The sequence below is a fragment of the Anastrepha ludens genome, chromosome 6, assembly GCF_028408465.1.
Source record: "Anastrepha ludens isolate Willacy chromosome 6, idAnaLude1.1, whole genome shotgun sequence".
NCBI classification, from domain to species: Eukaryota; Metazoa; Arthropoda; class Insecta; order Diptera; family Tephritidae; genus Anastrepha; species Anastrepha ludens.
Window position 1 is genome coordinate 65,073,819 of NC_071502.1, and position 25,670 is coordinate 65,099,488.

At 37.2% G+C, this 25,670-nt stretch overlaps 1 protein-coding gene across 2 annotated transcripts in view; it reads right to left on the minus strand.

Moving 5' to 3' along the window:
* The window catches only part of LOC128867494 (uncharacterized), a 133,759-nt gene extending 108,904 nt beyond the window's left edge, over positions 1-24,855 (minus strand). For both annotated transcript variants that reach the window (XM_054108751.1, XM_054108752.1), the window contains exon 1: positions 23,318-24,855. The gene's annotated coding sequence lies outside the window, so the exon portion shown is untranslated. The remainder of the gene's footprint in view (positions 1-23,317) is intronic.
* Positions 24,856-25,670: the final 815 nt, after the last annotated feature.

Sequence of the window (25,670 nt, forward strand, 5' to 3'; positions counted from 1 at the left end):
ATTTTTAAAATTTTATGTTTTTCTTATCTTTCCTTAGCTGACTTTACAAGAAAATGTTTCCGAAACCTTATTAATGAATCATCTTTTTTGAAGTCGAAATAGCTTCCATTGTCGTTAATTTTTTATTGCTATTATTATTATTATTATCATCGAAAATGCTGTTTTTTTAGTTTTTTGTTTTTGTTTTTTAATAATGTTACCTTTTTAGACTTAATTTAAAAAAACCTCTTTAACTAGTTATCTTTTTTAAAGCGAAAGAGGCTTTTTCTAACGTAATTTTTTGTTTTTTAATTATTTTTAAATGCTAAAAAATATAAATCAAATAAATTTTTCTTCCCGTTTATCGCTCATTTAATTTTCAGTTTAATATCAAACTTCAAACTTCGGCGTAAGCAATTAATTCGTATAATTTTTATGTGAACAATCATTCATATATACATATGTACATATGTATGTAGACCCATGCAGAAAGATAAATATCAATCCTTTTTTCACTTTCGTATCGCATTTCGTCATCCGTCACGTAATTCCCACTAACGTTTTATCACCACTTGCGTTTACAATGTTCCGGTTAGCCAAGCGAGGCACTACCAGCAGATACCGCTAAATACCTATTCGAAATCTTCCTCAAAAAGACCCGTCGCCCCCTCCCCACACATTTTCATCTGTCGGAATATATCCAAGTAGTGTCAGTGTTGAATTCCAAACACTCACGGCAGCTCATTGCACCTGCCGCACTAAGAATAACCCAACCCAAACTCCCAACGGCAATGATTACTATGCCACCAATGCCAATGGCAACGTTGTCCGCAGCAGCTTTTGCATCGTTATCGCCGCTTGCATCCTGTTGGTAATGAAGCCAAACAGTGTTGAAATGCGAACGCCAAGGTACGGTAAAATAAAAATAAAACCCGGATGAGCACATACGCTGAACGGAAAGGTAGGAAAAAGCGAAAGGGAAAACAAAAAACGGATGGCAAAGATTTAAGAACGTGCCTTCAAATAAAAATAAAATCTCAGCTTTTTATGAGGTTTCGCGAATTCCCTTTCAGTTTGCTTAAACCACCAGAATTTGCGTGCCATGCCTGCTGATGGTGTTTCGCATCGAAGTCAATCCTTTGGCACCGTGATCCACTCAAACCCAGCCAAGCGCACACGCGCTAGCATCACCTGCTTTCCACCTCCTCACCAAAGCCACATAAAATCTTTTGCGATTTTCCGAAAGGCTCACATCTCTCAATTGGTGTGAATATGCGTGGAACAAGCAGCATGGGTGATAGCCTAACGCCACTTTGCACTCTGCACTTCGCACCCCGTACTTCGGCAAGCTTTCAGTTTATAGTCAACAGATGATACCTTGTGGAGCCACCATCACGCGAATGGGTCGAAGGACGACAGGCCAAGTGTTAGCAGGTAAATCGATGGCAACGCAAACGTGATCAACTGTAAATGGAGTGTTCAGATGTGCATTTGTGGTGTGATAGCACATTTTATTATTGCAATCGTTAGCAGTACTGAGATTCGCATTTTTACCCCTTTTTTGGCTTTTCCATTGGCGTGCAGTGTAGGGCCACATTTACTTGACTGGAAATACATTACACAGCAAATGACCTGAGAAGACAGGTTTTGCGAACATTAATGGGTTTGTTAAAGAGGAAGTTGGCAGTAAGCTTTCAATTTTTTTTTTCAAAAGATGTTATAGTTATGTTGTTAAAAGAATAACGATTGCTTTCAAAAGTGATGAAAAATAACATAATGCAGCAGCCATTTCGGACTCGGGATGGAAGGACAAGATGCATATCGTAAAACCTCCAAGGCTTTTTGCATTAAATTATTATTTGAATGGTGATGAACATAAAGTTAAATAAACTGCACATCTGATTGAAATACTTACTTTTGGTGGGCGTCTTAATGTTATACTATAAATGGAGAGACCTACATTTTCCTTCAATGGCAGAAATACATTCAAAAGTTTGTCATTACCTACTTAGGGGCGACCACTTTGGTTTTGAACCAAATGATGGTCACACACAAACTGACTCGGTGACAGCTGTCGCCGAAATAGCTAACTCAAACGCGTATGAAGAATGTTACTAACGAGGATTATTTTTATTAAATAGTTTAACCCTTTAGCGCAATAACGTTTTGGTGCTAAATAAAAAATGGACTTGGGAGGTTGCTACAGCGTTGGCACCTTCTAAAATATTGTTACTCGAAAAACTGCACTAGAGGTTTTCTCAAAAAAATTACTTTTGGTAATGAAGCAATATCCTGGATTTTCGAGTTTATTTAATACGAGTAATGATTGCACTTCCAACCAGGCAAGAGCAATTTCAAAAATGCGTTAACTGATATTGCAAGAATGTCATGTGGCATACAGCTCACGACAAATGATGGAACAACAATAATTTGACTAGTTTTGACTATTTTTCTCACTTTACTTATTATTCATTCTTTTTGTATAAAAGTAAAGCTCATTGTCTACAAAAACCATATAAATCCAGTTTCAAAATTTTGAAAAACTCTATTAACTTTTCATCAGAATTCCATGGCTTTTAATTGGAATTTCTAGGAAGATTTCTGGTATGAAGTGTTAGGTATTTAGGTTTTAGTATCATAAAGCGCAAGTTAGTAAGTGCTAAAAAATGCTGCTAGTTTTGTATAATATTTTTCTTTGCCGATGTTGCATATTCTCTCCGATGTACAGTCCTGATTGGGCAATTGAAGAAGATTTAAAAGGTTGCGAAGCCCGAAAGAAGCCGAAGCTTTTAGAAAAAATAGGAAGAAGCATTTCGAATGGGCTCTACGATACGAACATTTCACGGAGAAAGATTGGTCGAATGAGGTTTGAGGTTTGGCGAATCGAACTTCGAGAGAGGCTTAGATTACATCATTACATTACATTTTAAAAAGTAAACAACCATAGTTTCTTATCCTAGTACAACTTCGGGGATATAGAACAAATCTTATAAACGTTTTTTTTTTTCTTTTCCTAAAGGTATTTGAAACACCTGGTGTGACGTTCGTATGGCGACAGATCGCCGAGGAATACCACCCATATTGCGTGATACCTACTGTTAAGCGTGGAGGAGGCAGCATCATGATTTGGGGCTGTATGGCTGCAGATGGTGCCCCAAAATGTTCATTTTCGAGGTTCGCTTGAACAGTCAAAAGTACGAATATGCATTGGAAACTGTATTTTTGCCTTCTCTAATGCGCATTTTCGGCGAATGTACAAGGTGAAGTCCAAAATAAATAAAAATGTTTTTGATGGCGCCATCTTTTTAATGAGTTAGCGCGTTGGAAGTTACATCGCTAGCTGGCTTCCAGTGAAAGCTTGGTGACATTCGGTTCAGTGTACGCGAAGTTACTGCAGCTAAATTGTTAGTATGTTTGTGTAATCGGTACAAAAATGAGTTTCGAACAAGGAATTAATATCAAATTTTGTTTTAAAATCGGTAAAACGTTTACTGACACATTTGAATTGATGAAAACCGTTCACAGCGATGATTGTCTATCTCGTGCCAGAGTTCATGACTGGTTTACACGTTTCAGAGATGGTTGTGAGGACATAAATGACGATAAACATACGGACCGCCCAAATTACGTAATCAAATTAACTAATCAACAAAAACTGCATTGAAATCGTTCGTAAATTTATCAAAAATGAACCGAAATCATCATTGAAATTCATGGAATCAGAGTTGAAGATCTCCAAAACATCGATTTATCGCATTTTTAATGATCATTTGGGCTTACAAAAGGTCTGTGCACGTTTCATTCCGCACAAGTTAACTGAGGACCAAAATTGCTTAGAATTCAACATTCGAAAGACCTCATTAAAGAGGCGAGAAAAGACGAAAACTTCTTTTACAACATTGTAACTGATGATGAGAAGTGATGTTTCCAACATAAACCTCAAACTAAGCGTCAAAGTGCCGAATGGAAGGCCCCAGTCGCGACACCACCCAAAAAATCGCGTTTGGAGAAGTCAAAAATCAAGTCGATACGCATTTGTTTTCACAATTTCAAGAGAATTGTCCACAAGGAGTTCGTACCAACCGGCATAACCGTCAATGCAATTTTCTATCTTGACGTTTTGGAGCGTTTGTTGCATCGCATTTGTCGAATTCGCCTTGAATACCGCGAAGGAGGAAGCTGGCGCTTGTTGCATGATAATGCAACATCTCATCGATCCGCTTTTTTGACTGATTTTTTGACTAGAAATCGCAATTTAACCATCAATCACTCACGTATTCGACTAATATGGCTCCCTGTGACTTCCACCTATTCGGAAAATTGCATTTGGCATTGAGGCCCAAAAGCTTGGACGGACAACCTGAAGGACCTTTCGGTCAATGACCTGAAATACTCTTTCGAAAACCATTTAGATCTCGCAAAACAGTGTATCGAGGCCAGAGGAGACTATTTCAAATAAATGAACTCGAAGTTATTAGAACAAAGCTCCTGTCGTTTCTAATTTAGCTCAGTCGTATTTATTTTGGACTCTATAAGGTCCAGAGTTCAATTCTAACACAATAATTCTCCTTGTCACAAATCAGCGACTACGATGCTTTGGTTTAGAGGCCATAGCATTGTTTTGTTAGATTGACCAGCAACTCAGTCTCCTGATATAAACCTCATATAGCCCATGTGGGCTATTTTAAAACGTAAAATAAAGGAGCAAAGAATGGTCCGATATTATGTAAAACTGTTTTAATTCACGAGTGGAGTGGATAAGCCGAATATGCAAAGCTTGTATGCAGCATGCCCCAGAGGATTGCTGCTGGTATCAAAGCAAAGGGTGGAGCTAAATATAATGTTAATGTTTTTATCACTAATTCCTTTATTTGTACTGATTTATAAATCAAATATCATTATTTCACTTTTTAAAATGAAAGAAATAGTAATTAATGGGTGCCTAATACTTTTGGCCAAGGATGTATATTTCACTTCGAGCAAAATATTTGGAAAAAAGCCAATATATTTAATAAAATCAAATATTTACTTTTACTTATCTGCGTAAAAGCTTAAGTAGCTATTCTCGAGTGCATAAGCACATTTCTTTAAAAAAAAAAACGCGTTCCATTTAATTAAAATTTCAAAGCAAATCTTCACAAAGGAAATTTTTTACAAATATTTGCGGAATTGTATCCAAACTTATTTAGATTCCATTTTATTAATTATTTCCCTTATCCTGCCTTAATGAAAACAGTGAATACTCACTGCACAAAATTCCGAAAAAATCCCCTGGAAGGTATCATTTGGTCAAATCTAATGGTTTAATTAAGGTAAACAAAGTGAAAATTTCTTTCATTTACGTTCATTTATGTACATACGTAAGTAGGTGTGTATGTATAATGTGGTTTGTACACTCAAATATAACCGTGGAAAAGTAAAATATGCTAATAAAACAAATGCTAACAAATTTTGACTAAAGCGGTTTGGTTTGTTACGCCCAAACTGGCAGCTGATTGCCTGCCAACCATCCAAAGCCATAATTCATCATTTTCATTTTCTGCCATTCGCCAACAGCAACTAAGAAAAGCGCTAAGTTGTGCATAACAATGCGGTTTGCCAAAGATTCATTATTATGATTTTTGGTTTAAAATATTTATCCACTTCCCACGAAACTCTTATTAGATTCCCCTGCACCGCTGGATGCTCACCAATTTATATAAGTATATATAAGTATATATAATATATATATATATAAGTATATCAGAGTGTCTAACCTATAAATTGTATGGTTTTCCATGGGATTTTTTTATATAATATTAAAGCTTATACTAAAATATTTCGGAAAAAAATTAAGATTTATGTAAGCTGCAGCGGTTTAAAAATGCATTTCTCCAAAAATTTAGTTTTTTTTTACTATATTATAATAATGGAAAAAATAACCTTAATAATGCAAACGTTTAAGATTAAATAGTCTGCATAAAACTACTTTAAACTTTCATAGACAAGATGAAAATAATGAGATTATTGATGTTACCATCTCACCCCTTCATTTCTTGCTCGTACACGCCCATAAAATCGTAACTCGACATTTAAAGTTATTTTCAAATCGGTTCAGCTCACGTAAATTTTAGTATTTTTCCGTAATATTTTGCCTGAGGTTTTAAAAATAAAATAAAAAAAATGTTAAAAATATATAATTCCGATGGGAAAACAGTAGAGATTTTTTCTTTATGGAGAGTGACGCACTCTAATGTGCCTGCACAATACTACATAATTATGCATGTTTTTTCATAACGAAGATTCAATTTAATTAAAAGGGAAAAGAAACCGTGAAATTTTTGGCGAATCCGGTCAATCGGCCGCCGTGGTTGGACTTATTTATGCGTGACTATCATGTGATTGATCCCAGGTTCCACGTATATCGTGAACATGAACCACCAAATAATAGAAATAGTTTACTCTAATATAAGTGGCTTTTTCCTTCACAGAAGGCAAGTCTAGAAACGAAGTAATTCCTGAAACTATCGGGCATTCGGTGGCGGTAAAAGACTTTAAGTCCTCCCTTTCTAGGACAACAGGAAAATATACACTATAAATTGGAGCAGAACTCGGCCAAACACAACTACTTATATAAATATGCTTGTGGAAGTATGTGTCATTGAAGGAATTTATTCGAAGATATACCATCGCCTGCTGTTTTAGCACACGATTTCTGAACCAATAGTCATTATACACAAGAGATATATACGTGATGAATGGCCGTTGCCTTTAGACAATTAAATTAATATTCATCTTTTTTACTTCAAAACTATTATTTTTCGCAAATGATTATCTTACAAAAATTCATAAAAAATGTTAAAAAAGTATAAACAAAATTATACAGCTTTCATATACCTATTTCGGTCCTGTTAAAGCAAATACACATACAGACCTACATACACATATGAAACATTTTCATTCATAAAAGCATAAAAGCACTCGAAACTCATATGAATAAAATTCAATGTCTGCAGAAATTCGAGATAAATGGCATTCATTTCCTTAATATTAGAAATTCCTGTTTGGCACTTTCGCCCGCAGCGCTGTCGCAAATGATTTAATGGCGATGATATGCGGATAAGCTATTTGATTGATTATAGAGGATTTCTTATTAATAACAGGACTTCAATAATACAATTGCTATCCCACAACAGCCGCTGTTTCAACAGACGGCATCGCACCACAGGTTTCACCCTACTACTTGCCACAACGATTATCGGCCAAGCAGGGAGTTGGTTGTGGCTACCCGCAGACACAGCATATTTGCATAAAGAAATAAATTGCAAAAGAAAAATTATTTAAATGCGCCATAAAGCATAATCCCAAAGGTATACAGTGTGCATAGCAGCAAATTGAGCAAAGCAGACGCTGGAAGAAGAGTTTACACGATTGGCAGAAGTTATGAAAACAAATTTGGTTATAAAAAATGAGATTTTAGGAGTGTAAATTTAAACCTAGTAGAACTAAAAGCACAATCGGCCAGATATTTTTCATAAATGGATTGACACTCATCCCTTTTATCTAGTTCGTCAGTTCGATTCCATGTCAAGCGATCCAAGTATTTTGGACATTGTCGACAATTCTTCTAAAAATTCATTTATTTGTAGGCTTGAGTATTATAAGAAATAAACCAGAAAAATTTTGAAAAATATGTATAATTTTGACATTTATTTTATGTTGAAAATTTTGGTATAGATTTTTGTGAAGGGAAATACCTTGAGTTCTTCTTAATTTTTTTAATTAATTTATTAGGGTAAACTATACTTAAAAATTTTTTTCAAAGACAAAAACTTGTCAAAAATCCATGGTATTTTGTAGCTACTTTAAATTTGCACTTGAAGTAGCTTAAATTAAAATTAAAACTGTGTACCCGGAAAAATTTTCAAAATTCCAGTTAAAAAGGTAAACGCTTTGATGGATAGTTGAATTTTTTTTTTAATTTTGTACAACCAGCCAGAGGAATTTAGATTGGCGCACTGCCCCAGGGTGTCGAAAAAAGAAGCACCCAGTGACCCTAATCGTCTAGCTGCATAATCTCTGTAAATGGAAAAAGTCCAACAGTCTTCTTCTGTGAAAGGTCCTCCCCAGCTTCTGCAATATAGGTTAAATGGTAAACCTAACTTTACCTCGTGTGTGCCAATTGTCCAATGACCGGTAAGCACAACTACGAGTTTGGAAATTGAATGGCATGGAGTCCGCAAGACGTTCTGAGTCCTCCTTATATTGGGCCAAAGGGTTTTCAAAAGCTTATGAAGAAGTGGAGCTCCATCTTTTCTCTGCTTTCTTGAGAAATAATTTGTGCAGTTCCCCTTTAACATTGTTAGGAGGATGCCAATTCAGTCCCCTTTCTGGCAAGCTCAGTATTCGGCAGTTTAAAGGAGATAGATAAATTGGCTGATTTAGAGAAAAGTGCTGCTCCGACTCCCGATTCCATCTTGGAGCCGTCTGTGAAGACAGAGGTGCACGCTTCGGTGCAGGTTTTTCCGACGGTTCAATCTTGCCTATTTGGAAAGATTGCCCTAGCACGACCATCAAGCTCCAGATTGTGGATGGAAAGATCTGTCCGAAATTCGAAGAAATACGGTGTTAACTCCTTAAAAATGCTATCATGTCCCTTGAGAGATTGCCACCAGAGGCCAATCTCCTATAACCTGATTGCACTTTGAGCTGCAATAGAAATAACGTAAAAGCCGATGGAAAGTAAGTACAAAACGACATTCAGGGCAGCACTGGAGCAAGTTTTACAAGCTCCGATTATGCCAATGTACGCAGTCCTCTGCACCCTTCCCAGTTTAGTGATATTATAGCCCTTCCGAAGAGCTTCCCACAAAATCAGGCATCCATACGTTAAAATTGGCAAAACCAATACGTTGTACATCCACGGAACGGCTTAAGTCCCCATTTTTTACAGAAAATAGATTTACAGGAGTAGGCTATACAGGCCTTCTTTACCCGATTTTCAATGTGTAGCTTTAAATGGAGTTTGGAGTCAAGTATCACTCCAAGATACCTAACGTCCGATGAGAGCGGGAGAACGTGGTTGTTTAATTTGGGAAGTCGAAAGGGTGGAAGTTTATATATATAAGTAAATAGCACCAGCTCCGTTTTGGCAGAGTTGACTCGGAGGCCGCAAGTGGCAGCCCAATGACTGAGTACAGCTGGTGACCTTTCCAAAATCTCAGCCATGACTGAGCGAAATGGTCCGTTTATCATTAGAACCAAGTCATCGGCATATGCTGCCACTATTTAATGTACTTGTCGTTTCAAATAAAAAATAAATAAAAAAAATTAATAGGACTATGAATAAGTTCGTGCGGTTTTACAACAGATGGCGTAACTTGATTATTATTCCATCGATCCACATTTCCAAACATTCATTGGAGAGCTACTGTCGTAAGGCACAAACGTCAGTATAAGTTTTTTATTTGAAGCGTAAACAACAATATTTTTACCACACTTGAAAATGTCGAATTTCGTGCCAAATAATGTGTTTTTGCGGGGAATTCTTCTTCATTATTTTAATATGAAGAAAAAAGCAGCCGAAAGTCATCGTATCTTGGTGGAAGTTTATGGTGAGCATGCTCTATCTGAGCGAACGTGCCAGAAGTGGTTTGCACGCTTTAAAAGTGGTGATTTTGGCTTGGAAGACGAAGAACGCGAGGGTGCGCCGCCAAAGTTCATGGATACCGAATTGGAGGAATTGCTCGATCAAGATCCGGCTCAAACGCAAGAAGAGGTTGCAAAAACTTTGGGAGTTGATCAATCAACCATTTCCAAACGTTTAAAAGCCATGGGAATGATCCGAAAGGTAGGCCATTGGGTGCCGTATGAATTGAAGCCAAGAGACGTTGAACGCCGTTTTATGGCATGCGAACAACTGCTTCAACGGCACAAAAGAAAGGGTTTTTTGCATCGAATTGTGACTGGCGATGAAAAGTGGGTCCATTACGACAATCCAAAACGTCGGGCAACGTATGGATACCCTGGCCATGCTTCAACATCGACGTCGGCGCAGAATATTCATGGCCTGAAGGTTATGCTGTGTATCTGGTGGGACCAGCTGGGTGTTGTGTATTATGAGCTACTGAAACCGAATGAAACGATTACGGGGGATGTCTACCGACGACAATTGATGCGTTTGAGCCGAGCACTGCGAGAAAAACGGCCGCAATACGCCGATAGACACGACAAAGTTATTTTGCAACATGACAATGCTCGGCCACATGTTGCACAAGTGGTCAAAACATACTTAGAAACGCTCAAATGGGATGTCCTACCCCACCCGCCGTATAGTCCAGACCTTGCGCCATCCGATTACTATCTCTTCCGATCGATGCAACATGGCCTGGCTGACCAGCACTTCCGTAATTACGATGAAGTCAAAAAATGGATCGATTCGTGGATTGCGGCAAAACCGACCGAATTTTTCACAAAGGGAATCCGTGAATTGCCAGAAAGATGGGAAAAAGTAGTAGTAAGCGATGGACAATATTTTGAATATTAAATTTGTAACCATTTTACGTCAATAAAGTTTCAAATTTCGAAAAAAAACCGCACGAACTTATTCATAGTCCTATTATACAAAACAAATGTTTTCGAATTTTATTGGAAATATGTTTATGGCACATTTTATTTCTATGTTATGATTATATTTTGTCCTTTTCCGTAAAAAAGACAAAAAGAGGGAGGGCTTGAAATGTCCCATAAAATGTATTCCCTTATTTTTCGCATAGAATTGTTGAACATATTTACTATAACACATGGGCTGAAAAGTCCCTAATCTAGCACATAGTTTATTGCTTTCACCGCTTTTTCAGTTAGTATGAACCTGAAGAAGACAGGTGTTAAAATTTCGTGATATTCTATTCATTAGTTCGAGAGTTATTGTGCTAAGACTGAAGCTACTTTTGTTATTTTCAACAGTGGATCAAAAATAATTTCGTGCTATTATTTTTCTCTGTTTCTTGATCTGAAAAATTACTGAGAAGCAATGGCTTGAAAAGTTTTATGAGAACTCCGCTCCATCAGAAACCGCAATAAAATGACGGTTACTGTCTTCAAACGTGGTCGTAGACGCACCGATGATGCTCAACTCAGTTGGCGTCCAAATGAGACGGTAACACCAGAAAACATCGCGAAGTGAAGTTGCGTGAGTTAACTGACATCGCAAAGATATCAAAAGAACGTCTTGGATTTATATTGCATGAGCATTTGACTATGAGAAAGCTCTGTTCAAAGTGGGTGCCGCGTTTGGTCACTGTTGACCAAAAACATGAACGTGCTGATGATGGCAAAACAATGTCAAGATTACATGAATTGAATTTCGAATTACTCCCACATCCAGCGTATTCACCAGATTTGGCTCTCAACCACTATTAGCTGTTCGCAGACCTAAAAAAAATGCTCGCGGGAAAGAAATATCGCTCGAATAAAGAGTTTATCGCTGAAACTGAGGCCTATTTTGAGGCAAAAGATAAATCGTAGTTCAAAAGTATTCAAATTCAAAGATTGAGTTCTTCTTGATGGAAATTACGTTGATAAATAAAGCTAATTTTGAACAAAAAAAACAACTTTTCAGCCCATGGTTTACATCTAAAATATAAGGATCACTTAGCTTTTTATGCCGTTTTACCATAAGAATGCGCAAAAAGGTGAAGACCTCTACATGTGGCTTGTTGCAAATTTTAAATTGTCCGCTAATTATTTTTTGTCGCAAATAAATTAATTTTTTGAATTTTTTACTGCCACATAAACACTGTGCCACATAATGAATTGAAAGCTTGAATTTCGCGGTGTAGCTTCAGCCAACGCATTCTCCTCCTGCAGCAGCCTCTCGCATAAATTAATGATAATTGTTGAAATTTTACCAATTCATATACACTTCGGTACATAATTTGCGCTTTTCCTTTGCATTTACGGCTCGCATTCGCGATAATTTTCGCCGTAAAAATCATTTTGATGAATTCTCCGACTCTCCTTCGTTTCTCAACTGTCATAAACCTATCTTCTTTCTCACATTTGTACTGCATTAATTGCACCTTTTTAAAATAAAAAAATGATTGTGAAATTAAATTTTATATCAGTGCTTATCCTGTCCTTTGCTGCATTTTTTCAGGTGATTGCATGCTTGACAGGCGGCGGGAAGTTAGTGCATGCATCCGACACTATGTAGATACCACATTTAACTACATACAGCAAAAAAGTGTATGCCTGTATGCGTATTGTTGCTGTATGCCGGGTATAAAAATTACTATTATCCTTGGATGAAAGTTGAGATATTTTTCAAAAAACTTGTATAATTACTAGTGCTTCCATTTGTTTGCTTTGTATTACTACTCGAATGTTTTTACTTTTTCGTAATTAATTAATTATATTTACAATTTTTGCCGCTAACACAAATGTAATGTGTATACTTGTATATGTTATGTATGTATGTAGTGTGTGCTTGACACCTTTCCAATGTAAACACAAAGTGGAAGGGAAAAATTGCCTGGAGTCGCTTTTACAAACATTGCTGCTGCATATGAGGGGAGGTCAAAAGGACGTGTAATGAGGTGCTTGCAGAAAGGAGGGCGTTTTTTAATATAATCAATATAAATACTAGCTTTCAATCACATCAATTAATTAACTATTGTGATATTGCCGGATAAGCAAGTCAATCGGAAAGAGAACATGAATTAAGAAGAAATTGAGTTACGCTGCATGATTAAATTACTCAATAAACAAGAAAAAAAAATCATAAACACATCGTTAATACAAGAAATGAATTTAAGAGGTTCTTGCCCAAGAAAATTACAGATTTATAAGTAGAGTAGTCTAAACAAGCAAGGCTGATAACAAATTAAAGGTGCACAGGTCAGCCAGTAGAGGCGTGGTCCAACGCTACTATGGGAAAAGTTAAAAAACACCCAGAAGTATAGAAAGATGGACGTCTGAGAAAGCTACCAATCTCAAAAATGATTCAAGCATCATTCCCATGGCAGCCGACTTTACGTTACCGTTCTAGTAAACTAGTTCTCTCTAAGGCACCGTACCTCACCCTCACCCCCTTTTTAAACTCCTTCATAATCACCTTGGCATGTCAAAGGTTAGCACAAGATTGATGGTAAAAATGCTCAACACGTTTCAAAAGCGCAATAGCGTGTCAAGCTCTGAATTTGTACAGCTAGAGCAGAGATGAATTTCGGAAGCGAATTGGACATGGATCTATCACCATGAACTTGAGTCGAAGAGCAGAGATGAATTTCGGAAGCAACCAGACTTGGATCCATCACCAATCTCTGTGCAGTTAAGTATGCTGAAAAATTAAAAAAACACATTAACGCAGAAGCTTCCGTACTAAGCGATGAAGCAACTGTAAAAAGAAGATTAAAAAGAAAGAAACCTCAAGACTTAGTTATCAATATTGTTTAAGCTACTTCCAATTGTGAAATGAAAATTACTTATTAGTTTTATACTAGGTGTAATCTTTATGGAATGTAAATAAAAAATTTATATCATTTTCCATTTGTTCAATTATTTACTTGTATATGTTTTGAGTTCGAGGGTTGCTATTTACATATCTGGAGCACACACCAGTGTTGTCAGGCGTCATCTGACGTATCCATTCGCCAGATTTTTTAACGTTTTTAACCACTCACGTTGATTTTTCCATTGCTAAGCTAGAAATTTAAATAGAAACCCTCGTATAAACGGAATGGCCCATAGACACATTTTTTTGTAAATACTTAGACAGCAGACTTAGACTTCTATTACTTTGCAGGTGGCGCAAAATGCATAACCCTATTGGAAGATTAGCAGCCGCTGTAGCCGAATGAGTTGGTGCGTGACTACCATTCGGGAGTGCCCCCCGGTTCGAATATCCACGCATAAAACACCAAATGATAGAAACAGTTCTTTTTTCGTTAGGCAATGGTAAACCAACCAAGTGTACTATACATCTTCCATGAAAAAGCTCCTCATAAAAAACCATCTGGCGTTCAGAGGCGGCATAAAATTGTAGGTCCCGCCATTTGTGGAAAAACATCTGTACACTCACCCCAAATTAGAGGAGGAGCTCACCCCAAATAAAGAGTATACGCGCCAATTATAATATATATATGTGTTTATGTATGTATGTTCTTATTTATGTAAACTACTAAAGGGTGTTTTTTAGAGGTTAGGTTTTCAAGATGAAATAAAACGTATATAATTTAATGCTATGGCCAAGAATTTAGCTTTATTATAAAGATAAGGGTTTGCCATTATGTTTTAAAATTGATTTCGGGCAAGTGGCCGCCGCGGCTGGCTCGAATAAATTCCAGCCGAGAGGCCCAATTTTCGACCACTTTTTGCAGCAATTGGGGCCGTATGTCAGCAATAACGCGCCGAATATTCTCTTCCAAGACGTCAATCGTCTCGGGCTTATCTGCGTAGGCAAGCGACTTCACATAGCCCCACAAGAAATAGTCCAGCGGTGTTATATCGCCCGATCTTGGAGGCCACGCCACAGGTCGACGGCGCGAGATAATGCGCTCACCAAAAGGTTCCTTCAATAAATCGATTGTTGCGTTGGCTGTATGGCATGCAGCGCCGTCTTGTTGGAACCAAAGGTCGTCCACATCAACATCGTCCAATTCAGGCACGAAAAAGTCATTAATCATGGCTCTATAGCGCTCTCCATTGACTGTAACATTATGGCTGGCTTAATTTGTAAAGAAATATGGACCAATGATTCCCTCTGCCCATTCAACCAAAAGTGAGCTTCATCGCTGAACAAAATTTTCTTGTGAAAATCGGGATCGGTGGCCATCTCGTTTTGGGCCCATTCACCGAACGTGCGACGCGCTTGATCAGGTGCAAGTCTATTCATTATGAAATGGCAAACCAAACTGAGCATAAATCAAGTGACAGCTGTCAAAAAGACCATCTACGAAAAAAGTAGTGCCAACTTGAAAACCTAACCTCTAAAAAAACACCCTTACTTAAAAATTCTTGCATATACAATATTTTTTCCACTCTGGCAAATAAATATACTAACAAAATAATTTCTGCATAAATCATAAAGGTATCGGTTATGGATTTCGAAGTTTTCCCCATCACACTTAGTAAAAGGAATTTCATAACTGTAACCGCGGGAATGAAACAAAGCAAAATTATTAAAAAGCTCATTTTTTACAATACATGTCAAAAATTTTTAAAAATATAATATTTTTTAATGTAATACAAACGAAGCTTCTCTGGTTTTGAAAGGAATTTGGACGTAACTACTGCACCTGGAATTTCTAATTTGAGATACAAGTAGAGTTGGATGCTGTCCATGGCGATGCTTCGCCATCTATGACCACAGTTAGCTATTGGTTCAACGAATTTAAGCGTGGACGAACATCTGATTTTGATGAGGAGCGACCAGGACGTCCGGCTGACGTGGTTGCCGAGGAAATCTTCAAAAGAGAAAAAATCACGACATGATTCTCGCTGATCGACGAACGAAAGTGCGCAAAGTAACAGAGACCATAGGCGAGTCGACCGGAACGGCAAATAATATTTTACATGATAAGTTGGCGATGAAAAAATTGTCGACCCGTTGGCTGCCGCGATTGATCTCAAGCAACAACAAGCGGATGCGGCTATTAACTTCGAGGCAGTGATTGGAGCAATTTAAGAGAGATCCGAAGGAATTTTTGCGTCGAGTTGTGACCTTTGATGAAACCTGAAGTCATCATTACACACCAGAAACTAATCAACATCCAAAATAATGAGTTTATTCCGGTGAATCTGCTCCAAAGAAGGCGAAGACGGTCCCGTCGGTCGGAAATGTCAAAACGACGATTTTGAGGGATGTGAATGGCGCCATCCTCACGGATTTTTTAGAAAAGAGAAGAACGATCACTGGACGATACTGCGATGAGTTATTGGACCGCTTTCACAAAAAAATGAAGGAGATAAAAAAAAATTTTAAATTAAAAAAAAAAGTTGTCCGAAAAAGGTTTCTAAAAACATCTTTTATAATAATATATCAATAAAATGCATCTGTACATCCATCCATTCAGTTTTGAATGCACGGCTAATATTTTAAGAGACATTCGGTCAAGATTTGTTCAAGTTATGAGTACGGCGGACTTGAAACATACCTAAGTTTTCGAAAAAAGCGCCTTTAACACCTTTTCAGTACTGTGTGCATCAGACAAACACAAGCGATGCCAAAAGTCATCTTAATCATTTGACTATGTCAGTAAGGTATTAGTATATTATTTAGGAAGAGCAAAATGAGACGACTTTTTTTTAATTCCCCAGTACCTTAACCCCGTAATAAAAAATACCAAATTTTAGAAAAATTCTTTAAAGATTTGCAAATATGAAAACCCGGTCTGAAGCATTGGATGCTCAAGTATTCATAATTTCGTCGATTTTGCACTGATCGACTTGAATTTTTGACACAATATTCATGAGATATTATGCACTCCTAAGTAAATGCATAAAAGAAGTTGAAATACTTTACCCTCTTCAAAGTGTTAACTACAAATTTCATCCGTGTCTACCTAATTGTACCACATTTCCAAATGCTTTGCATTACTGTGCATCAGTAGAAAAAATGGTTTGGCTTTGCGGTCGCGGCGATTTTCAATCAAAGAAAAGTCAACACATTTTTAGTGTATCATTATTTTTTATGCAATTTGCCTTTGACATGTGCGCTCTAATTTTTCACATATGTATGTGAGGGAAATAGCAACACTTTTGTGACAAATGTGCCGCTCTATGGGAATAAACAACAAACAACAAATAACAAACAGCAAAGAGCAAACAGCAAAGTTTTCACAGTCAACAAACGAAAATCACAAATTTTGCCATTTCACGCCACCGCAGAAACTTTTTCGATTATATTATTTTCATTTTTCTCGCACCCATTTTCTTAGCGCCGTGTGTGTGTGCCTAGTTTTTCTTTAGCTGTTTATGTTAATTTATAACCCACAAGTGCACATTTGCAAGTTAATCTTCAATAATTCATTTTTATTTGACTACTCTCTGCCCGGTGCCGGCACAATGTGAATCGTTCGTTTGCCGTATGTGTTTGTCGTACTAAATACTCGTACAACTACAAATACAAGTATGTGTTCCGCAATGTATCAGAAAATTTTATTTCTTCGAGTGGGTGCCCAAGTGACTGTTGTACAATTTTCCTAAACATTTTGTGCTCATAATTTTAAATAAGAAATTGTATGCATGTATGTATGTAGTGATGCATATATAATATAAGTATGTCTGTACATAATTAATGACTTTATGTTTACAGGGAATGCTCAGAATGGGGCGTGTAAATTTTAGCGGTATGATTTTAAAATTTATTATCATTAGGTTGGTAATAAATACAGGATTTTGAAATGTAAAATGTGAAGTAATTTTGTAATTAAGAAAAAACAAAAATTGCTTGATACTGTACACATACATTATAACGGTTGATTAAAAATAAATTTAAATCAAATAATTTTAAATCAGAATTCCTTGTTTTATATAATCGTACATACATATAAACACAAACATGCGCACTTACATAAAATTTTGTGACATTATTGGTACTGGATTCAGTTTCGTTTAATTTAATGCTAACAGTCAGTCTAAAAATTTTTGGTACAGTGATTTTTTTGCAATGCTTTGAGTTCAGAAGACTGATTTGTATCGACCACTACGTACTTTATTAGAAAATTTATTTTCCTATTAATTATATTTGAGTTTGTATGCATGAGTTTGTAAATAGCAGTACAAAAAATTATTGAAATGAAAGTACCTAAGCTTAACGTGTGTGAGTAAGTATGGAATGTTTTAGTCAGCATTGAGATAAATGACAACAAATCAAAGGAAATGAGAAGCCAAACTGCTGCTGGGTCCTATTTATTGCAGTGATTCCCAACATTCACAATATTTTTATACTAAATTGTTTTCCATTAATTTTGTATGAAAATACAATTTTTAGTAATTTGTTCAAAATCAAAAAACAAATCATATAACTTTCTTCAGAATTTCGAAGTTTTTAATCTGAATTTTAATTTTTTTTTTTTTTGTGGGCAGCGCGAAAGGTGGTATCGATAAATCAGCTGATTTGTTTTTTTTCTTTCTCCGTGTCCATGTGGCTGTCAGTGAATGTGCCTTGCTTGTAGGTATACATTTTTATAGCTTGTCTCAATCAAGTGTAACAGGGGCAAAGTAAGCGATCCCATGCGTATACTGCGAAGCGCCGAGCGATGACGCTGAACACACGTTTTTTAGTTGTGTGGCTCACAGAAAGAAATGCTCCGAGAAAGCAGATTGGCGACATCGCGCCGAGTAACATAATCAGCAAAATGCTCGAACGCGAGGACAGCTGAAATGCGGTAATGATATGCATCGTGAACGTACTACGAAAAAAAAATATAGACCTCGCCACAGTGCAACAAACCGAAGCCGCACAGATAGAGACACAAGAAAGCTGGGTACAAATATGGTGGACCCAGACGTGTGTGAATAGAATTGATCCTTTACGGATGCCGTTCTGGGTCCTGCCTAAGTAATACAGAAAGTAGTCCCGGAAGGGTGTCTCCCCAGAAGTAGAGGAGGGATTGTTTTAGTGGACACACCACTTCACGCTGTACACGACAGTCGCTGAAAGTGCAGCCCACCAAAAAAAGTATAAGTTTAATATTGCTGAACACTCCTGTTGATTTCTAATATTTTTTCTGCTGACAGTCTCCGCATTTTCTTCCCTTCAAGCGTTTAAGCGTTGTATGGATTAATATGAATAATAACCCAATGCCATTTCTTGCAATAATACAATAATTGAATTAAATGAGCATAAAAATTCATACAAAAAAAGTTTTTTTTAATTCTGAGTAAAAAGTTCGGAATTTGTTATTGTAGTATGAACTATATTTTCCAAAAAAACTAAGAAAAAAAAATTGGCATGAAAAGCACGGCCAAAAAATCAAGGTAAAAAAATCACTGTGCCAAAATTTTTTTTACTCACTGTACATGTATTGTATATTATTTTATTGAAAAATGAGCAAAAAGTAAACATACAACACCAACATGCTAATTGCACATCTTTTTTCAATCCAATTTGTTGTCAATAATTTATGTTGCTTGTGATCGTATGTAAGGCTTATTAACAGCAAACATTGCCCACACGTTGGACAGTTAACAAATGTTAAGTGTATCTGCATTCAAAGGCAGAATACTCAATTAGCAAGTTTCGTCTTTAATTGTCATAATCGTGCTGATACATACGAGGTGCGCAAATAAAGTTCTACGAATTTATCAATAAAATGTAAGCAACTGAAATTACGAGCGAAATGTAAGTCGGTTCTTCGTTAATGGATTTATATTCTGCTAAGTGCTTTTTACGTGAGCGGCGTTCCAGAAATATTTATGAAGAGTTTTTTATGATATTACAGCAACACGGTCATCTTAGCCGAATGGGTTGATGCGTGATCACCATTCGGTAGTGCCCGGATTCGAATCTTCGGGCATGAAATACCAGATGACAGAATAGCAGGCTCCGAGCGTATTTCTGCCACGGAAAAGCCTCTCATAAGAAACCATTTGCTTTTGAAGGCTCTGTAGGTCCCTACGTTTATGGTAAATCCTGAAGACACACACCGACAATATGAAGAGGAGCTCAGCCAAACCTCATATAAAGGGTGTAAGCGCCCAATGAGCAAAATTTTATTACCGACCTTCATAGATCTTCATAGTCTTTTCTTCACAAAAAATTTGGGTCAAGATGGCTTCATACAAAGGGGTAACAGTAATAGAAAAACAAAATGTATCATACATGGGTTTTGTTTTTGCCTTTTGTAGTAGTAGTTTGAATATCAAAACCAGCGGATCACTTTCCACGAATTTCACAAATTGTAATCAGAATGTGAACAGTAAGGCCACTCTGACATTCAAAGCACCAAAACGAACGAAAAAAGTAGCTGTTCAGATAACACAACCTGGTAGAAATTCGCCTTAATTCGTGTGTCGCTCCTATGAGTGGAAGCCCCCTTTGTAATAATCTGAAGTTCAACAGTTCAACATCACTCTTACAATTTCTATACCCCTATACATCACCGTGAGTTTCCTTAAGCTGAAACTCCATCTTGAGGACTAATAAAACGATGCAGAACTCGCTATCGGAGCGATAACATAGGTGTGGCAACATTCGTAAAAAAAAACTCAATGAATTTGAAATTCGTGGCGCAAGATCCAACCATGCACGTCCGCAACCATCCAGAACGCCTACATAGAAATTTCTAGCGTTTAGCAAGGAAAAAGACATGACAATGCCATAGACGATGGCAACATCCGTTGAGGCGATTTTTGGACCTTTGTACAATAGTGTGGAAGAATATCGCATAGCTCTACGCATAGTACGGCCCCGTTGACTAGGCCAATGCCGTACGAACGGATACAAATACTCCACCTTTGAAAGTATACGCTGCTGGTGGCAGCAGCGGAGAAGGAAGGCATCATTTACGTGAAAGGTCAAATGGAGAAGAAATCTGCTTCAATTGGTGCGCTTTGCTAAACTCGCCCTGAATTGCTTACGTTATCGCGCCAATTAAGAAGAAGAAGAATGCTGTTCAATGTCTGTTCACACAACTATCCGGTCACTATCTGTCCAACAAGAAGGTATGCGCGATGAATAATGCCGCGGATATCGAAAAAATGACGTGGCTCTTTCTCCATCCTCTTTTCCATTGGCCGCTGCCAGCTCTTTTACGTCAAGTGCTTGCTTTTTTATTGGATCATACCCAAATATTCAGGTCTCATCTCCAGTAACCTGTCGGTCGATCCACTTTCACATGTGTGTCAGTTTATGAGTAAGAAGTCAAACATTTTGAAAAAGTCCCTAAAAAGTATCTTCCGAAAAACTTGCATAAAACACAAACCAAACGTGCCGCTGGTTTCAAACTTCGACTGGAACTGAAGAAAGGCCCCTCTTTTCAAACATATAAACGAACGACGCAGTCATCACCAGTCTCCATATCATTAAATTGTGGAAACTTTCTTGGCATACCTCGTATGCACATACATATGTCGATAAGTAATATTTGCATTTCTTCAGACGCGCAAATTAGCGAAGGGTTTAATTTAAAAGAAGTTCAATTTCAATTAATATCAAGATATGTTTGTTTGTTTAGCGTGAGCAATTCTAAAACTAGTTTAATTCAGCTACTCGAAAATTTGGTAACGAGGAGGCCTAATTGTATAGTTGCACACAGATAGAATCAAAACAGCCTTTGGGATGAACAGCCTTTCCGTGAACAGTAATAAAAACAAATTATGTGTCATCAAATTATGAATTATATATAGGGGTAAGTACATAAATATTGCCGCTTACACCCTTTGTTAGGTGTTTGGCCGAGCTTCTCCTCCAGTTCGTGGTGTGCGTCTTGATATTTTTTTTTAAATGGAGCGACTTATAGTTTTATGCCGCCTATGAACGGCAGATATTTTTCATGAGGAGCTTTTTCATGGTAGAAATACACTCGGAGGTTTGGCATTGTCTGTCGAGGGGCGACCGCTATTACAATAGAAACAATTTTTTCTATCATTTAGTGTTTCATACACGGAGATTCGAGGGTGAGCACTATCAACCCATCTGGGAACGTTTGGCGACCTTAAAATTCGCTACGTACAAAAAGAATAAAGTACGTTATCCGTTAGATGCATAACTGTAAACTGAGTCCACACACTAGTACCCTTGCAATATGTTTATTAGATGAAAACCAAGAAACTAGACGACTTAAAAAATATCTTGTCCTAGATGTGCTCTTTGGAAATTAAATATGTATTGTTACCCGAAATAACGTTACCATACGGTAATGTGGAATATGACGTTGTATATATGTACACGAATAAATTCAAGACGGCATAACAAATAACAAGAGAAAAGCCTTGTTTGATGAAAAATATTTGTGGATCTGAGTTTAATTAAGGAAGCTATCCCGGTCAAATTGAGCAATTTTATTTTATTTTTTAACAAAATTTATTTTTATTCATTTTACTTAAGGCATTGCCATATGGTAATAATGGGTCGCCTGTGGTTCAAATTTTTCGCACTTTATTTGCAGTTCTGCTTTGTTGGCGTATCTAAACTCATGCCGATATGATGCTACGAGAAGAATCCGTAGAAATCGTATTCCACCAAGCTCTCCACTGGTGCACAAACAAATCTTCAATGGGTTACTCGGCATTAATTGCGATGAGAAGCACAAGTATGCGTTGGGTGAAATGGAAAGATAAAAATGCTGTCTGCATGTTATCACCCAGCTCCGGTGAAAATCTGAAATGCATAGCACAGCGTTATTCTAAGGCAAGTGGATCCAAAATAAATATACCTTGCGCGATCACGGAATGTAATAAATTTTTGTGCTAAATCAAGTGGGCCGATGTCCACCAAAGGTAGACACAAAAGCAAAGTCGAGTTCAATACACAGACTGGACATTTTGTAGTACCTACCACCCAATCGTAGGCATTGTGCCGGTGAACGATGCAAAGTTAACGGATGAACAGCATCTATAAAATGCAACATAGGACTTTGTGTAAAGTGTTTTGCCAATTACCCTAACAAAGCATGATTTATTTCAGTTCAACGAATATCTCATTGAATTCGAATTATTTCCATAAATTCATTTTTTTCTTAGTTACAATTTCAATAACAATATTTTAAAACAGCTTTTTCGTAAAATTAAAAAAAAAACTGCCCGGAAAATTGTGCCTAGTCTTGCATTTTCCGGAAAAGTGTAACAGAGCAATCGAAAATGGGCTTCATTTGTGGGCTCAGGAGGTCAAAATATACAAGTACACATCGTTTCAACGAAATACAAAGCAAAAACCGTTCTGGGAAATACCGGGTTATAAATCATAATAAATGTGTGAAACTATGAGTATTTTTATTTATATTTTCTGCACCGTTATACTCCATTCCTCAACTTTGATGAATGCTCACAAGACAGATGGCAAATAAAAGACTATTTATATTACAAAAAAAGGATTTTTTTCTCAGTTATTAATTCAAATCAACTCTATCAACAGTATCAGAATGCTAGCCCAGTCTGACAACCTACTGAAATTCGTACCATCTTAGGTTTTGTAAAAAAAATTTCTCACCGCAGGTTTTTCTCACACGGTTTTTGGAGTCACTTATCGAAATATCAACACTATCCGTGTATATGCCGCCATAGCCTTTGCTTGCAGGTTCACTAAAATTTTTGAGCCCCTGTATAAAGATTTACTAGAAATCTGCTTTATTTTTAGTTCATACTTAATTTATAAATAACTTAAATGAGGTTTCCAGAAATAGAAACTTTTAATTACCTAATAACTGCTGGTTAATCCAAATACAGCCTAGAAAATTGTATCACACACGTTACAAGTTATTTTTTTATGTTCCCTTTTATTGCAGACGTTTTCAAAAATATATATGTATTTTTTAAACACTATTATCACTATTTTACCATTACAATATTTCAATATTTAATTATTATAACTATTAAAATAATTCAGTTTCTAGACATTTCTTTGCGTTTTTTTACAAAACTTTGGAAATCACTTATAAACTGTACATTTCCGTAGCACTTAAACCGCCACCTTTTTTTATACACATTTTTTATTTTATTTTATTCCAATATGTTTCTGTACATATTTTCAGAAAATAGCACTCGCCACATCATTCCCGGTGGCTTTTATTTTTCGTTTTCACTTTTCAATTCAATTTTCACAAAAATAACTTTAAGAAGTTCTCACAAGCGTCTCCCACGCAGCAACAGCTACAAGTCGCACAACACTTTCGGTTGCGCTACTACAACAGTGGGTGGTGTTTTCGTTAGCTTCAACTTGGGCACAATATTGTCCACACACAATGCAACCGCCGAAGTCGAATCACGAACAACGGAGCCAGTAGCAGTGGCAGCAACTGCCGCATCAACACTCTTGCCACGTGTAACTGCGGCTGTCGCAGCTGCCACCTTCTTATCACTATGACAGTTAAGTAAAAATAACACGAGCGACACTTCAATTAGATGCGAGGCGCCATCGCAGACTGCACCGGCGAACCGTTCCAGGCTAATCCAACGGGGCACACTCATATACAAGCACATGCTGAGTGCGCTTATCTATTGCACGGGCGTATTATCGTATTGGTGTTGTTGTTATTTTTGTTATATTTAGCATGTACTTTAAGCGGCATAGCAGCTGGGGTGTTAGTTAAGCTTTTATGCAATGCACTCAGCACGAATTTATCGCAAATATACGCAAATATATATTTATAGTAGCTAAAAAAGCACTCAAATCCAGCCGTGGCGGAACTAACGCGACACGGTCAATGCAAGCTGGGGAAGGCGTAAATGGCTGCAGCCAAGCTGATAACTATAGCAAAGCGTTGCTAAGTACTGAGTCACAAGCGTGGGGTTTCACGGCACACGTTCTAGCGTAACGATCCGCCACTATCGAGCGGCAACGCTACTTGCGGGCGCAATGCATTTAATGTCGTATTTTGCTTCAGTATAAAATTATTGTAAAATGAACCTGACCGACCGAATTTCATGCAACTCAAAATACACACACCGCGTCGTAGCTGCGCTACTGCATTCTCTCTCAAATCAATATTATTAGGTTAGTTGGCATCAAGTGCTTGTCGGTGTGGGCCAATGACCTAGTCAGCTGTTGCATATATTTATTCATTTTTCACACACACGCGCGCCACCCCCACGCAGGAAAACGAGAAGTTGTGGTATTTTTGCCTCCGAATTTTTCACTTACACGAACAGCCGTAACACCACGTTTTCCACACAATAACATACCCCAATAACGGATCTGCTTTCCGAAATAGAAATACAACCGACCGTTTTGGCGAACGTTCGCCAACTGACTGCCAGAGCATGTGGCTTGCGAACTTAACTAACTGGTCTGGTCGTCTAGCCGTGGCTCCTCATTTCGCCGCAATCTTTGTCAGTAGTGGTGCTTTGTTTTCATTTCTCATCTGATTTGTTTTTAGTCTTGACGACGGACGCGCTGTTCCGGAGACCGGCATTTTTGTAGAAATTTAAAAGTGGGCGCAGACGCTACGCGGTTTTGCATTTGAATGAATTTCCGTTGAGGAAATTTAATTTCCGTCTGGTAGCAGTGTTGAAGTACTCGTCGGCGACGTCAAGTGGCGCTTGCTTTATGATGGATTGAAATTTTTGAAGTCTTAGAGACGTTGGGGGAAATGGAATACATTCAGGAAGTACGCATTGATAAAAAATGTCTATACATACATACAGATACATAAATACATGTTTTGAATTGAGCTAAATTATTTCTCTGCTCTTTTTCTCTTTTCAAAAAAGATAAGGTCAAACTAATGAAGATTTGTAAACACAAACAAAAAAAGGTTATGAAAAAGTTAAAAGAAAGAAAATTAGTTTGCCAACAAAAATGTAAATAAAAGCTTTGCAATTATGTCAACTCGACACCTGACCTGACTCTTTCAAATTCACTGAGCGCCGAGTTCGGTGTGCAGAGTGTGCAATCTTCTACATTTTCTCAAACCTTTGCTATAAAATAGCTCACGGGTTTGAGTCCTTTCCATAATAAATGATTGATGCATAAGCTAAATCAAGTGAATGTCTGGCAGTGACTATACCTGGGCATATATAAGAAAAAGTAAAAATATGTATGTTCTATTACT